At 43.6% G+C, this 16,263-nt stretch overlaps 2 long non-coding RNA genes across 3 annotated transcripts in view; one reads left to right on the top strand and one right to left on the bottom strand.

Annotated features, from left to right (window-relative positions):
- Positions 1–1,251, bottom strand: part of LOC140458931 (uncharacterized) — a 209,836-nt gene extending 208,585 nt beyond the window's left edge. For both annotated transcript variants that reach the window (XR_011953784.1, XR_011953783.1), the window contains exons 1-3: positions 1,127–1,251; positions 265–349; positions 45–160 (exon numbers count right to left, since the gene is read on the bottom strand). This is a non-coding gene — a long non-coding RNA (uncharacterized lncRNA). The remainder of the gene's footprint in view (positions 1–44; positions 161–264; positions 350–1,126) is intronic.
- Positions 1,252–1,887: 636 nt separating this feature from the next.
- The window catches only part of LOC140458930 (uncharacterized), a 41,994-nt gene continuing 27,618 nt past the window's right edge, over positions 1,888–16,263 (top strand). Inside the window, exons 1-3 of the long non-coding RNA XR_011953782.1 lie at positions 1,888–2,095; positions 9,574–9,811; positions 11,374–11,480. This is a non-coding gene — a long non-coding RNA (uncharacterized lncRNA). The remainder of the gene's footprint in view (positions 2,096–9,573; positions 9,812–11,373; positions 11,481–16,263) is intronic.

Here is a 16,263-nt window from a genome sequence, read left to right as displayed (position 1 = left end):
CTGATGTTTGGATCCCTCTGCTCTGTGCACTGGAATGATCTTACCTGGCAGCAGGATTTATTGAAGACTCCCGACCTCCCTGACTTTGTCTTTCTGGCTGACCAACCATCGTCCCAACCAGTCGTTGGCCAGTCTATTGAGTCAAGAACACCATGGGTACCTGTAGAAGACACAGAAATAGGCAAAATGGGAAATTAGACGAATGCTTTGAAGGTTACACATACAGAATGGCACTGAGCCCACAGAGATCTGGAAAATCCTGACCTGTGTTGCCTCATCTCTCTGGAGTGGAGAATTCTGTTGGCTTATGATCTGGAGTAGCTTCAAAAGTGAGAGACGCTGACAGAGGCTGCAATTAGACCCACACAGTGAGGGATACCACATGGAGAGGTACTGAGTCACATCACCAGAGTGCCGGCTCAAACAATTGTGCAGGAAGAAAGAGTTTTGATTCATGTTGCACTGTGATATACAAACTGTGAGCAGGTGAAGTGATGGCCTAGTGGCATTATTGTGTGAGAATTTATCCAGAAACTCAGCAAGTGTTCTCTGGACACAGGTTCAAATCCCACCATTGCAAATGGTTGAATGTGAAGTAAATGCTTCAAAAATGATGTAATTAAAAACCTGTAAGTGAGTATTAAACAATTGCTGATGTTAATAAAAATCCATCGGATGCATTCCTGTCTTTAGTGAAGTAATCTCAGGTGGGACTGGGATATCACAGGGATTACAGAAACAACAGCTGAGGGAGGGACAGGACAGGCAGCTCAATGTTCCAGGGGACAGATGCTGCAGGAAGGACAGAAGGGGAGCTGAGAGAGGAGGAGAGCTGCTGGTTCTGATGGGGTGAAACATCCCAGCAGGACTGAGAGAGGATATTCCTGCAGGATCGCCCAGTGACGCTGTGTTCGTGGAATTAATCAATAACAATGGGGCTTCCCTTTCCTCTGATTGTTCTACAGACCCCCAGAGCCCCGCCCTCCTGCACCTTGACCTTCTCAAGATGGCGGCCATTAGCGCTCACTCTTCCCTCAAACAAATGGCGGCCGTGACTCTGGGCCCCTTCCCTGATCAGAGACCTCCTGACCCAGGCCTGGAGGGTCTTTTTCGAGTTATTTTTAACCTGATTCCAGGACTTGTGAAATCTCTCCGCTCCTTTCTCCCAGCTTGGCTCCCACACAACAACTCTGAGCGCCGCTCTCTGAAGCTGATCGCAGCCGCTGCCGGAGAAAGCAGCTCCATGTCTATCTTTCTCAGTGACCTGATCAATGTGACAGTGCGCATGCTCTGTATGGAAACCAAACTGCGCGTGCGTCTGAGATTGCCAGTGAGTTTATCGACAATATTCATAACTGCACAGGATCATGGGTGAAATATTAGTCATTAACAAATGCTCTGTCGAGTTGCAATCATTGAATGGTTTATATGCAAATAGATTGATCGATCCAATTTAACCATGCTAGCCAGATATGTAAATTACCAATTGTTCTGGGAGTTTCAAAATAAGTTTCTTACTCGACTTGTGTAAACCGACCTGTGAATTATTCTCAGCTCGTCCCCCTACACTATTTCAAAATCACCCATGTGTTTCTCTCAGGATTGTTTAAATCTCCCTAATGTACGTTATCAGATTCACATCTCAACTATTTCTTAAAAATCTCACATTGATTCATGGGAGAGGTGTCATGCTCCACTGTGTCGTGAGGATGATCAATTCTGCAAAATAGTTTGCTTTCTGACCAATCCTGAAGCGTTCAACCCCGAGAATGCTTTGGTCCCGCTCCTCACTCACTCTGGTTGGCGGACCGGCCGCTGCTCGGTCCTCCAGTCCAGCCCCTTCCTCCCAATTGCAGAGTTGATTCAGGCGTGACTCAGCAGGCTCAGGGACAAGGGAAGTTAGAGTCGATGCCTTGTGATATCTTGAAACTATCCCGAATCTTGGATCGAGAGGCCTGAGAGGTGCAGGTGTCCCGAAGATATTCCCTAAAGTGCTCTGCTCGGAGGTGTCCAGTCTCCCCAATGTAGAGGAGACCGCATCGGGAGCAACGGATACAATAAATGATATTACTGGATGTGCAGGCAAAACTTTGAGGTAATTGGAAGGCTCCTTTAGGGCCTTGGATAGAGGTGAGGGAGGTAGTGTGGGCGCAGGTTTTGCAATTCCTGCAGTGGCAGGGGAAGGTGCCAGATTGGGAGTGTGGGTAGTGGGGGGGCGTGGACCTGACCAGGTAGTCATAGAGGGAACGGTTTTTGCGGAAGTCAGAAAGGGGTGGGGAGGGAAATATATCCCTGGTGGTGGAGTCTGTTTTGAGGTGGCAGAAATGTCGGCGGATGATTTCGTTTATGCGAAGGTTGGTAGGGTGGAAGGTGAGCACCAGGGGCGTTTTGTCCTTGTTATGTTTGAAGGGGTGGGGTCTGAGTGCAGAGGTGTGGGTTGTGGACGAGATGCATTGGAGGGCATCTTTAACCATGTGGGAAGGGAAATTGTGGTCTCTAAAGAAGGAGGCCACCTGGTGTGTTGTGTGGTGAAACTGATCCTCCTGGGAGCAGATACAGCAGAGGCGGAGGAATTGGGAATACCGGATGGCATTTTTGCAAGAGGTAGGGTGGGAACAGGTGTAATCCAGGTAGCTGTGGGAGTCGGTGGGTTTGTAAAAAATATCAGTGTCAAGTCGATCATTATTAATGGAAATGGAGAGGTGTAGGAAGGGGAGGGTGGTGTCAGAGATGGTCCAGGTAAATTTAAGGTCAGGGTGGAATGTGTTGGTGAAGTTGATGAATTGCTCAACCTCCTCGCAGGAACACGAGGTGGCACCAATGCGGTCATCAATGTAGCGGAGGAAGAGGTGGGGAGTGGTGCTGGTGTAACTATGGAAGATCAACTGTTCTACATAGCCAACAAAGAGACAGGCATAGCTGGGGACCTTACGTGTTCCAATGGCTACCCTCTTGTTCTGGATGAAGTGAGAGAATTCAAAGGAGAACTTGTTAAGGGTGAGGACCAGTTCAGCCAAATGAATGAGAGTGTTGGTGTAAGGGTACTGTTGGGGAAGTCGGGAGAGGAAAAAATGGAGGGCTTGGAGGCCCTGGTCATGGCGGATCGAGGTGTAGAGGGACTGAATATCCATGGTGAAGATGAGGCATTAGGGGCCGGGGGAACTGAAGTCTTGGAGGAGGTGGAGGGCGTGGGTGGTGTCTCGAATGTATGTGGGGAGTTCCTAGACTAGGGGGATAGGACAGTGTCGTGGTAGGTAGAGATGAGTTCCGTGGGGCAGGAGCATGTTGAGACAATGGGTCGGCCAGGGTGGTCAGGCTTGTGGATCTTGGGAAGGAGGTGGAACCGGGCAGTGCGGGGTTCCCGGACTGAGGTTGGAAGCTGTGGGTGGGAGATTTCCTGAGGCGATAAGGTTCTGCATGGTCTGGGAGATGATGGTTTGGTGATGGGGGTGTGGGGTCATGGTCGAGGGGGCAGGAGGAAGAGGTGTCCTCGAGTTGGCGTTTGGTTCAGCGGTGTAAAGGTTAGTGTGCCAGACTACCACTGCGCCCCCTTTATCTGCTGGCTTGATGGTGAGGTTGGGATTAGAGCAAAAGGATTGGAGGGCTGCGCGTTGTGAGAGTGAGAGGTTTTAGTGGGGGAGGGGGGATGACAGGTTGAGGCGGTTAATGTCCCGGCGGCAGTTGGAAATGAAGAGGTCGAGGGCAGGTAATAGGCCAGCGCGAGGTGTCCAGGTGGATGCAGTGTGTTGGACATGGGCAAAGGGGTCCTCGGAAGGTGGGCCGGAGTCTTGATTGTGAAAGTAAGCTCGGAGGCGGAGGCAACAGAAGAATTGTTCGATGTCACGGCATGTATTAAATTCATTGATGAGTGGACGGAGGGGGATGAAGATGAGTCCTTTGCTAAGATCTGATCGTTCGTCCCCAGTGAGGGGAAGGTCTGGAGGGATGGTGAAAACTCGGCAGGTCTGGGAGCTGGGATCTGGTGTGAGTGTGGAGCTGGGAGTAGGGGCGGAGCCTGTAAATGGAGTGGGGGAAATGGAGGTGGAGTCATGAGCAGGGTTCCACCCCCATTCCCCCCATGCTGACGTCATCATCCTAGGAAAAATACCTCCATTGTCTACCTTTCTAATCCTCTGATCATCTTGAATATCTCTATCAAATCCCCCCTCGCCTTGTTCTTGCCAATGAGAAGAGTTTCAAGTCTCTCAGCCTTTCCTCACAAGACCTTCTCTCCAGACCAGGCAATGTTCTGGTAAATCTCTTCTGCACATTTTCTAATGTTTCCAGATCCTTCCCGAAATATGGGCACCAGAACTGAACACAATATTCCAAGTGTAGCTGCACCAGCATTTTGTATACTTGCAGTATGGTATTTCAATCCCTCCATGAATGAAGCCGAACACACCGTTTACCGCCTTAACAGCGCTATCAACCTGGGTGGCAACTTTCAGGGATCTATGTACATGGACTCAAAGATCCCTCTGCACACCACACTACCAAGATTTTTTCCATTGACCCAGTATTCAGCCTTCCTGATATTCTTCTCAAAGTGCATCACCTCACATTTAGTTGCATTGAACTCTATATTTGCCACCTCTCAGCCCAATTCTGCAGTTTATCCAAGTCCGCTTGCAACCTGTAACATTCTTCCACATTGTCCACTACTACACTGACTTTAGTGTCATCTGCAAATTTCCTAATCCATTCACCTATACCTGCAGTGGTCCCAAAACAGATCCTGGTGGCACATGACCAGTAACTGGACTCATCACGTTTGCCTCATACGCGAAAGGTCCCCAGTTTGAAACTGGGCAGAAACTGCTTTGTTATTCAACTGCAGAATTTTACATGGACAAGAACGGAGCTTTCTTGCTTGCTTTCCCATCTGCAAACCTGCCTTCGAATTTGCTTGAACAAATCTGCTCTCGTAGTGAGACTTGTTTCTATGCCTCTGCATTTTCTCCAACAGCCTACCATGTGGAACCTTGTCAAAGGCTTTACTTTTGTCCATGTATACCACGTCAAATGCCCTACCCTTATCTACAAGCTTGGTGACCGTCTCAAAAAACTCAGAGGTTTGTGAGACATGACCTGCCCTTGACAAAACCAAGTTGACTATCTGAAATCAAATTGATGTTTGCCAGATGATTTTAAATCTTATAATCCTTTCCTAAACCTTTCCTACAACAGAAGTAAGGCTCACTGGTCTATAATTACCTGGATCATCTCTCCTGACCTTCTTGAACAAGGACACAACATTTGCAATCTTCCACTGCTCTGGTACGAAATCTGCAGACAATGACAACTCAAATATCCAAGCCAAAGGCTATGCTACCTTCTCCCTAGCTTTTCAGAGAATCGTCGGATAAATCCCATCCAGCCCAGAGGACTTGTCTATTTTCACTCCTTCCAGCATTGATAACACCTGTTCGTAACTAACCTTGATGATTTCTAGTCTAATATCTCACACCTCATTCTCCTCCTCTCCAATATTCTCCTTTTCCTGAGTGAAAACTGATGAGAAATGTTCATTTAGCATCTCTCCGATCTCCACAGGGTCAACACTCACCTTCCCATTCTGTCTGTGATTGGCCCTATTCCTACCCTAATCATCTTTTTATTCCTCACATACCTATAGAAAGCTCTAGGGTTCTCCTTTATTCTATGTGTTAAAGACTGGTCGTGTCCTCTCTTTGCTCTTTTTAACTCTCTCTTTAAATCCTTCTCAGCTGATCTGTAATTCTCCATCTCCTCATCTGAACCATCTTGCCTCATCAACACTTAAAAGCTTCCTTCTTCTTCGTAACAAGAGATGCAGTTTCCACAGTAAACCAAGGTTCCCTTACCTTATCACTTCCTCCTGCCTGACAGGGACATACCTATCAAGGACATGCAATATCTGTTCCTTAAACCAACTCCACATTTCCATTGTCTGAATTCCCTGTATTTTGCTACCCCATTCTGTGCATCTAATTCTTGCCTAATAGCATTATAATTGCCCTTGCCCGATCAATAACTCTTGACCTGTGGCATGTACTAATTCCTTTCCATCACTAAACTAAACTTAACTGAATTATGGTCACTCTCTCCAAAGTGCTCACCTACAACTAAATCAAACACCTAGTCTGGTTCATTACCAAGGACCAGATCCAATGTGGCCTCCCCTCTTGTCGGCCCTTCAACATACTGTGTCAGGAAACCCTCCTGTACACATTAGATAAAAACCGATCCATCCAACGTATTAGATTAATAACATGTCCAGTCAATTTTGGGGAAGTTAAAGTCCCTCATGTTGACCACCCTGTTACTTTCACTCCTATCCAGAATAATTTTGCTAATCCTCTCTTCCACCTCCCTGGAACTCTGCAGAGGCCTATATATAAAATAAATTCCAAGCAGTGTGACCTCTCCTCTTCTGTTTCTAACCTCAGCCCACACTACCTCAGGAGACTAATCCTCATCAAAAGTTCTCTCAGCCACCGTTATACACTCCTCGACTAACGTGACATGCATGGACCCATTGCAGAGCTTCAAACTCCATGAGGCAGCCATACTCTCTGACAGACAGACTCAGTCTGGAACCTCCTCTGTCCTTAAGACATTATGCTCTGTCTGTGCTCCTCCATTTCCCCTTTGCACATTCCCTTTCCAACCCATCCCACTTGCATCACTCCACGAATGGTGCTGTCAAGGGCAGAAGTCTATGGAATACCCTCCCTCACCTTCTCTATCCTCCTTTTAAGATGTATTTTAAAATCATTCTCTTTAATCAATATTTTGATCATCCATGAAGCACCTTGGGAGATTTGCCATTGTAAAAGATTCCATTCAATGCAAATAGTTGTTGTTATTGCTGTACATTCGGAGAAACTGGAATGATGCATTCAAAATTCCAACAAGAAAGTCACTGACAGATGTTGTGTGCAGGCCACCAAATAATAACATCACACTGGGATGGGCAATAAACAAAGAAATAACTATTGCCGGTAAAATGGTACAGCTATTATCATGGGTGATTTTAATCTACATGTAGTTTGGTCGAACCAGCTCAGTCAGGGTAGCCTTGAGTTTATTAAGTGTATCCATGATAGTTTTCTTGAACAGTATGAAATGGAACTGACAAGGGAGCAATCTATCCAGTATCTGGCCCTGTGCAATGAGACAGGAATAATGAATGACCTCAGAGTTAGGGATCCTCTTGAAAGAAGTGATCACTGTATGGTTGAATTTAGAATACATATGGAGAGTGTGAAGATAAAATCTAATACCTGGGTCCTGTGCTTCAAAACAGGGAACTACAATAGAATGAGGGAGAACCTGGATAAAGTAGACTGGAAACAAAGATTTTATGGTGGGACAGTTGATGAGCAGTGGAAGATTTTCAGAGGCACTTTACAAAGTGCACAGCAATGATATATTTCAGTGAAAAGGAAGGACTGTAAGAAAAGGCATACTCTGTGATGGGTATCTACGGAAAGCAATCAAATTGAAAGAGAAGGCATGCAAAGTGGCCAAAAACAGCCTGAAACTAGAACTGGGAAAACTATAAAGGTCAACAGAAAGCCACAGAAGAGCTATAAAGAAAAGTAAGATAGAACATGAGAAAAAAAACTAGCACAGACTATAAAGACAGAAAACAAAATTTTATATTGAATGAGAAAAGAGTGGCTAAAGTAAATGTTGGTCCTTTGGAAAATGAGAAGGAACATTTAATTATGGGATATCACAGTGGAGGACACTAATATCTTGCCAATAATTAGCAAAGAGACAAAGATAGGTGAGGATTTGGAAACTGTCATTATTACGGAACAGCTAGTGTTGGACTGTTGGAGTTAATTGAGCTAATGACAGAAAAGTCTTCTGACCCTGATGGAATGCATCCCAGGGTACTAAAGGAGATGCCAGGAGAAATAGCAAATGCACTGGCAGTAATTTTCCAAAATTGACTGGACTCTGTGGCAGTCCCAGCAGATTGGAAAGCAGCAAAAGTGACGGCACGTTTTTAAAAAGGAGGTGGACAAAAGGTGGGGAATTATACACCAGTTAGCTTATTCTCTGTAGTGGGAAAGATGCTTGGGTCTATTATCAAGGAAGAAATAACAGGGAATCTTAATAGCAATTGTCCCATTGGACAACAGAGCGTGGGTTCATGTAGGGCAGGTCATGCTTCACAAATCTTTTGGAATTCTATGAAGACATTTCAAGCAAGGTGGACAACAAGGACCCAGTGGATGTGGTGTACCCGGATTTCCAAAAGGCCTTCAACAAGGTGCTGTGCAAGAGGCTGTTGCATAATATAAAGGTGCATGGTGTTAGGAGTAGAGTATTAGCATGGATAGAAGATTGGTTGACTAACAGGAAGCAAAGTGTGGGGATTAATGAGTACTATTCCGGCAGGCAATCAGTGACTAATAGTGTGCCTCAGGGATCAGTGTTGGGACTGCGATTATTTAGAATTGATACAGATGATTTGGAGTTGGGGACCACATGTAGGGTGTCAAAGTTTGCATATGAGACTAAGATGAGTAACAGAACAAAGTGTGTGGAGGACTGGGAAACTTTGCAGAGGAACAGAGATACATTGGGTGAGTGGGCAATGGTCTGGCATTTGGAATAGAATGTTCATAAATGTAAAGCCCTACTGTTTGGTTGGAGTAACATTATAAAAGAGATTATTACTTGAAATTTAAAAAGTTGCATCATTTGCTATGCAGGGGCACCTGAGTAACCTTCTGCATGAAGGTTGGTCACCAGGTACAACAATCAACTCAGAAAGCAAATGGAATTTTGGCCTTCATTGCTGAAGGGATTGTGTTTAAAAGCAGAGGTTATGTTCCAGCTGTATTGGGTGCTGGTGAGGCCACACCTAGAGTACTGCATGTAGTTTCTGTCTCCTTACTTGCTCAAGGATGTACCGGCACTGGAGGGGGTGCAGAGGAGGTTAACTAGGTTGATTCTGGAGTTGAGGGGGTTAGCTTAACAGAGACTGAGTAGATTGGGATTATATTCATTGGAAATCAGAAGAATGGGAAACATATAAAATAATGAATGGAATGGATAAAACAGAAGTAGAGAGAATGTTTCCACTGGCAGGTGAATCTAGGACAAGAGGGCATCACCATAAGACTAGAGGCAGCAAATTTAGGACTGAATTGAGAAGAACTTCTTGACCTCTGTGGAATTCATTACCCAGGGAAGTAGTTGATGCTAGTTCAGTAAACGTTTTAAAGCTAAGGTAGGTTTTTTAAAAAAGAATTAATTAATTAATTAAGGGATATGGTGAGAACGTTGGTAAATGGTTCTGCGTCCACAAAATGATCAGCCATGATCTTAATGAATGGCAGAGCAAGCTCAAAGGACAGGACGGCCTTCTCCTGTTCCTAGTTCTTTTGTTGTTATATTTTGCATTCCTCCCACGCTCTTGACTTTCAGGTGCTGGTGTTAGATTAGGATGGACAAAATTAAAATTCACAGAACACCAGGTTATAGTCCAACAGGTTTATTGGGAAGCACTCGCTTTGCAGCTTCTTCATCAGGTGGTTGTGTGATTTTTAACTTTGTGTCTCACTCTAGTAACTGATAAACAGCAACAAAAGCCACGAAGCAGTGCGCATGCTCCAGGCAACAATGGTCCCTTGGTGGTTGATGTCAGCAGAAGACCAATGGAAAGGCAGGGACTCAGCTGGAGGACCTGGCGGGGCATTTGGTCCTCCGACCAATCAGAGTAAATGAGGGACGGGACTAGACTATACCACGTGATCATCTTCACGGTGGGCGCGGATGTGCGGGACGTGTGGATGGAGAGCTGTTGGTAAGGAAAGAAATAAACAGCAGGAAGTTGGACGGATATAGTGTTGGTATGGGCTGAGAGATTTTACAAACATTTGGTGCATATCGGAAAATACAAATTTGAAACTTACAGTCCCGTTTTTGCAGTAAACGGGAAAATAACCTCATCGTGTGATCGCCGCCATCTTTATTCGGGGCAATGATTCACTGGACACGTGCGCGGCCGCCAGCTTTGTAGGGGGCAAAGTTCAGAGGTGTGTATGTGCAGCCCTCCCTGGTAGAGAGTCATAGGGCAGGATTTACCCAGAGCACATTCAAACCCAGAGAAATGGATGTTTTTTTTCTGGATTTGTTTCTTCATCCATTTAAATGATTTGGATGTGAATAGAGCCGGTACAGTTCGTAATTTTGCAGATGACACCAAAATTGGAGGTATTGTGGACAGTGATAAAGGTTGTCTCAGAATACAATGGGATATTGATCAGATGGGCCAATGGGCTGCGGAGTTGTAGATAGGGTTTAATTTAGGTAAATGTGAGGTGCTGCATTTTAGAAAAGCAAATCAGAGCAGGACTCACACTGAATTGTAAGGTCTTGGAGAGTCTTGCTGAACAAAGAGACCTTGGAGTGCATGTTCGTAGTTCCTTGAAAGTAGAGTCACAGATAGATAGGATAGTGAAGAAATTGTTTGGGATTCTTCCCTTCGTTGGTCAGAGCATTGAGTAAAGGAGCTGTACAGGACATTGGTTCGGCCACTTTTGGAATATTGTGTGCAATTCTGGTCTCCCTCTTATCAGAATGAGGCACTGAAACATGGAAAGTTTGAGAATTGATTTTTTTTAAGGATGTTGCCAGGGTTGGAGGATTTGAGTTGCAGGGAGAGGCATAATAGGCTGGGGCCATTTTCCCTGGAGTGTCACAGGCTGAGGTGTGATGTTGAAGAGGTTTATAAAATCAGAAGGGGCATGGATCGCATAAATAGACAAGGTGTTTACCCTGGGGAGGTGGAGCCCAGAACTAGAGGATATAGGTTTAGGGTGAGATGGGAAAATTCAAAAGGAGCCAAAAGGGCAACCAAAATTGTAACATTTAAAAGGCATTTGAATAGGAAGGGTTCAGAAGGATGTCGGTCAAGTGCTGGCAAATGGGAATAGTTTAGATTAGAATATCTGGTTTGCATAAATGGGTTGGACTGAAGAGTCTGTTTTGGTGCTAGACATCTCTGACTGTGGGATCATGAAAGTGAACACTGCCCTGATTCACCTCTTGGCTCCTTGATATCCAAATGTTCATTATCTCGCTTCCTCAGTCTCACGTGAGTGTATTTTTGCCATGTTTAGTATTTTACTACTACGTTCACAGACCTTTTTGTAAATGGATTGTTCACTGCTGCCCGACTCCTGACCGGATGCTGCTCCATTATCAGGTTATTTTTTCCACAATATCTTTGACAGTCAAGAATTCTTTTTTCCAATAGTGAGTGGATTTTCCTTCCATTTCTGACAGTCAAATTCTGCACCATTTTCATTCCCTATAATTCATATTGCACTCCCTGAAACATCATGTGTATTTCTCCTTCCACAGATACCAGTGATCATTGGCAAAGCCCTGTTGCCTGTGGAGAGGCTGATGTTTGACTTCCTTGTACAGCTGCAGTTTGAATGGTGAAGGTGCTCCTACAATGTGGTTGGGTAAGAGACATTACAGATTATTCACTCAGCGATAGTGAAAAGTAGAAGATATCTGTAAAAATCAACATGTTTTTAATTTCACAAAAATATTGGGAACTTTTGACATAAGGCCACAGATGGAGAATATTATGTCCAGTGACCAAAACCATTGCCAAATAGGCAATTTTTCAGGAATGCCTTAAAGGAAGAAAGCAGATCTTAGAGGGTGGGAATTCCAGACCATGTTGCCTTGGAATCTATAGAAACAGTCACACAGCTGAACTCAAAAATAAACACATCATTGGGAGTCTAAACTAAAATGAGTAATTGAGATATGAAAGGGTGTGTGGTGCAGGAAGATAGGAATGATTACAGCCCGGAATTAAGTCAAGGGTGTGAAAGTAAATTGTTGTTGCTTGTAAATGGGAGCCTTTTGATGGATCAGCAAGTTCTGGTACAAGTGAGCACTTGGGCGATAGAGTTTTCAATATTCTGAAGGTTATAGGGAGGGTGATTGTGGGATGCTGGCCAGGAGTGGGTTTAAATAATGAAATCTAGAGTTAACAAAAGGAATGAATGAGAGTTTCAGTAAATGAGCTGAGACTGTGGTGAGGTCAGGTGATATCACTGAAGTCGAAATAGTGGTCTTGCAGTGGGACTGGGCTATCACCCTCCCCTCACCTCTGGAATTCAGCTGTTTGTCAAAGTTTGTGAATCAAGTTTGTAACAAGATCAGGAGCTGAGTGGCTCTGGCAGAACCCAAACTGGGTGTCACAGAAGGTTATTGCTGAGCAGCTGCGTGGCAGCACTGTTGATGACACCTTCCATCACTTCACTGCTGAGCGAGTGTGGACTGATGGAGGGAAATTGGCTCGGTTGGCTCTGTCCTGCGTTTTTGTGTTGAACATCCCTGGGAAATGTTCCACAATGTCAGTAGGTGCCAGTGCTGGACTTGTCTTGGTGGGCAGCAATTTCTGGAGCACAGCCATCAGTATTATTGCCACAATGTTGGTAGGGCTGACAGCCTTTACACTACTTCTCCATTTCTTGATCTGATTTGAAATAAGTTTTCAACCAAGTTGATTCACGTCTGTGATGTCAGGGACCAATGTAGAAGGCTCATCCACTTGGCACTGCTGGCTGAAGATTGCTGCAAATGCTGTTGTCTTGTCTGTTGCATGGATGTGTGAGATCCCTCCATCAGTAAGGGTGGGGATATCTGTGATGCTTCCTGCAGTGAGTTGTTTAATTGTCCATCACCATTCGTGACCAGGTGTGGTAGAACTGCAGAGCTCAGATCTGATCCATTGGTTGTTGGATCACATAGTTCTATTTGGTATTGTTTGTGCTGTTTGGCATGGAGGTTGGGTAGCTTCACCAGGTTGGCACCACATTTTTAGGTATGCCTGGTATTGCTCCTGGCATGCCCTGTGGAACTCTCCATTGAACTAGGGTTGATCCCCTGGCTTGATGTTAATGATTGAATGGGGATATACCAGGCCATGAGATTTAAGATTGGCCTGGAGTACAATTCTGCTGCTGTTGTTGGCCCACAGTGAGACAGAAGTTGCAGGGTCAAGAGGGCTGATTGTGTTGTATTTTCCAGTGCATTGGTAGATGTAATGTGGTCCATCCAGTTTCATTCCTTTGTTGAGACTGTGCAGTGATTAATACAATGAGTGATTTGATTGGCCAGTGTCAGGAATGCAACTTGTAAAAAAAGGTTTTGTGATTTGCACATAAAAGAAGTGAAACTATCATGGTATTCCAACAGATGAAAGACTCAACAGACAATCGAGGTATTTTTCAATGGAGAATTTCATTTACATCACGCTAAATTTTTGCTTTAAATTCTGTGCCTTAGAATTGTGCCCTCCACAATCACCTGATGAAGGAGTGGTGCTCCGAAAGCTAGTGTGCTTCCAAATAAACCTGTTGGACTATAACCTGGTGTTGTGTGATTATTAACTAAGAATATTACAGCACTACTAACAGGGCAGCATGTAAACAGGCTCAGTCCAGCTAATCAATACATTCGGAAGGATTTCCTCCAAGTTTGTTGACGCAATATTAGTCAAAACCATCAACTTCAACCTGCAATCTTTCTCTTTACAAAAACTTCAGGCTGACACAAATCTCCCCACCCCACTGCAATGTGGCAACTGGGCCCGGCCCAGGAATTGGAACTGGGACATTTGTGGACTGTGATCTCAAAGGATGGGAGCAAACATAATTCTGACAGATTAGTCCTCAAAGGTGAGTAGCAAGTTTGAGACAAGGCAGGTGATATGTCATCTTGCACTTAGCTTAATTGCATTTCTTATTTACAGTAGTATTTTGCAATGTATAAAACTCCATTCCATGGTTGGGGAGTTTTACCCTAGTTTATCACAGTTGCTGCCTCTCGCTCCCCAAGTCAAATTATAGGATCTATAACAAAACAATAAACTGCAGATACTGGAGACATAAACCCCAGAAACAAAGTGCTGGAGAAACTTAGCAGTTCTGAGGGCATCGGTGAAGAGAAAAAAATGTTACATTTCAAGTTCACTGACTCTTTGTCTGAACGGACAAAAGGTCATGAGACTTTGAACTTAGAATGTTTTTTTTCCCTCAGAGATGCTGCTGGACCTGCGGTTCTCCAACATTGTGCTTTCTATAGTGAAATTTATTTACAAAACAGATCGGAAAATACTAATCTGCAAAAGTGAAAGGTTCATTGTAAACATGAGCGTGGTGTCCACACTTGAGTTACACAAGCACGCCTCAGTTTAAAAACAAGATTTAACTCTGTGACATTCCATCTCAAAATTAGCCAAGTTACACCAGTAATAAAGCTCCTCCACCCAATGAGGCTCTTCAGCACAACATCCTGCAGTGTTACACACAGCCATCTTTACCAAAGAATGATCACATGTCACAAAATTAAAGGCCAAGAGCATGTCTCTTTAAAGAAGCTGAAGTCAAACTCTCAATTTTTTTGCAAGGATTTTTATTAAACCTGATTGAAAATTTAAATCTCAGAGCATAATCTTTGCTTTTTTTAAACAAAGTTTGTGAGAAAGATCCCACATCTTGCTAAAGGTTCAGTTCGGTCTGATACATAGAGCCAAAGGTCAAGCAAACATCACATTTTCCATTCACTTCTACAAAGGGGTGACATCACATTTCTTCAGTATTTAAAGAATTTTATAAATTGTTTGTAAAATCATTTGTCATGTTAAAGAACTGGACAATAAATGCCATTGTATACAATCAGAGTGAAGCCTGTGACGGCAGATTTAGCTTTGGGGGGCAGTGTGTGTGCTTTCTAAATTCTGGGAGCACTTTGGGAGACTGCTCCCAGATGGTGATAGTGAGCATATCTGGAATGCACTGTTTAGATTTGGGAATCCTTGGGAGACAATCTTTGATTTCAATAGTACTTGGCTTGTGTTGTTGGTGTACAGTAAGCAATTCATAAATTTACTTGTGTATTGTTGTTGACTACCTGAATACCAGGTTGCCTTCAATTGTGTGAATGTATCTATTGTAAATACTTGGAATATTCCAGAACTGCCCAGTGCTTGGCAAATTCAGGGGGGACAAAAAAATCACAATTGATTAATTTGAAATTCAGAATCCAAGAGGACATAACCACTGAAGTATTCAATTCAAATAGTTAAATGGAGTGCTCACATTTGAAATACCTAATATCCATAGGAATGGATGGACTGACAGAATTGGGACCAAATTCCAGGCTGGGGAGTGTGAAATGTGCTTTGATAAAGTCACCTGCATTTACCAACAGTAATTTGGCAAGCTCGGAAATTTAAAAAACAATACGAGCTTCACTGCTGCTCCAGTCGGGTCACAAGCTCTGTGAAAAAAAATAACAATGTTCAGGTTTATTGCATACACTCTGAAACACATGTTTCTTCTACAGATCCTGCAAGTTTCCCCAATGAGCATAGTCGATCCAAATGATGTTCCTAACTTTGGCCAACTCATTTCTTTCCGAGCCTCTATAGCCTGAAGACTGACCAGAAGCAATTACTCCACATATGTGGGAACATTACCAACAAGGAGTTTTTCCTTCAGAATTGACTTCCATATTCAGTGTCCAGAAAACATAAAAAGCTTGTTACCTTTTATAGAGCAATGATTCAGTGGGAGTAAAACGCTAACCTTTTAATAATCAAGCTGCCTAAATTTTAAAAATGAACATTTCTTAATAGTTCACTAGATCCTAATGAAATATTTTGAGCAAAACAAATCACATGATACATACTTATTCAGAGAACAAAACAAGTTTGTTCATTGAAGAACCTAGAGGAAAAGGTACTGAAATAATGTGAGTTTGATTTACATTAATCATCATTTCAAGTGCATTCTCTGCATAAATTCTCCTTTTACTCCTCGAAGTTTTCAACTTCTTGATAATTGATAGAATAAAATCACAGTTGTACAACACAAAATCAGACCCTTCAGTATAACTTGCCCATGCTGACCAGATATCCAAAATTAATCTACACCCATTTGCCAGCATTTGTTCCATATCCAACTTAAACCCTTTCTACTGATTCAGTTTATTTTACTTTATCAGCACTTGAAATACTGACTGTTTTTTTCTCCCAACATTGGTTAAAGAAATCATAATTTCATTCATCAAAGTTAATTTTGTAATCTTTCACCAAGAAACAAGTGAGAACAACATATAGCTGAGTGCAAAACAAAATACTGCAGCTGTGCGTTATCTGGGAACACCCTAAATGTGAGGCACTGATACTTTGGTGTAACCTGCAGTCTGGCCAAATTGCAGCAA

The sequence above is a fragment of the Chiloscyllium punctatum genome, chromosome 34 (assembly GCF_047496795.1).
Source record: "Chiloscyllium punctatum isolate Juve2018m chromosome 34, sChiPun1.3, whole genome shotgun sequence".
In the NCBI taxonomy this organism is placed as follows: Eukaryota; Metazoa; Chordata; class Chondrichthyes; order Orectolobiformes; family Hemiscylliidae; genus Chiloscyllium; species Chiloscyllium punctatum.
This window is presented reverse-complemented; position numbering and strand designations above follow the sequence as displayed.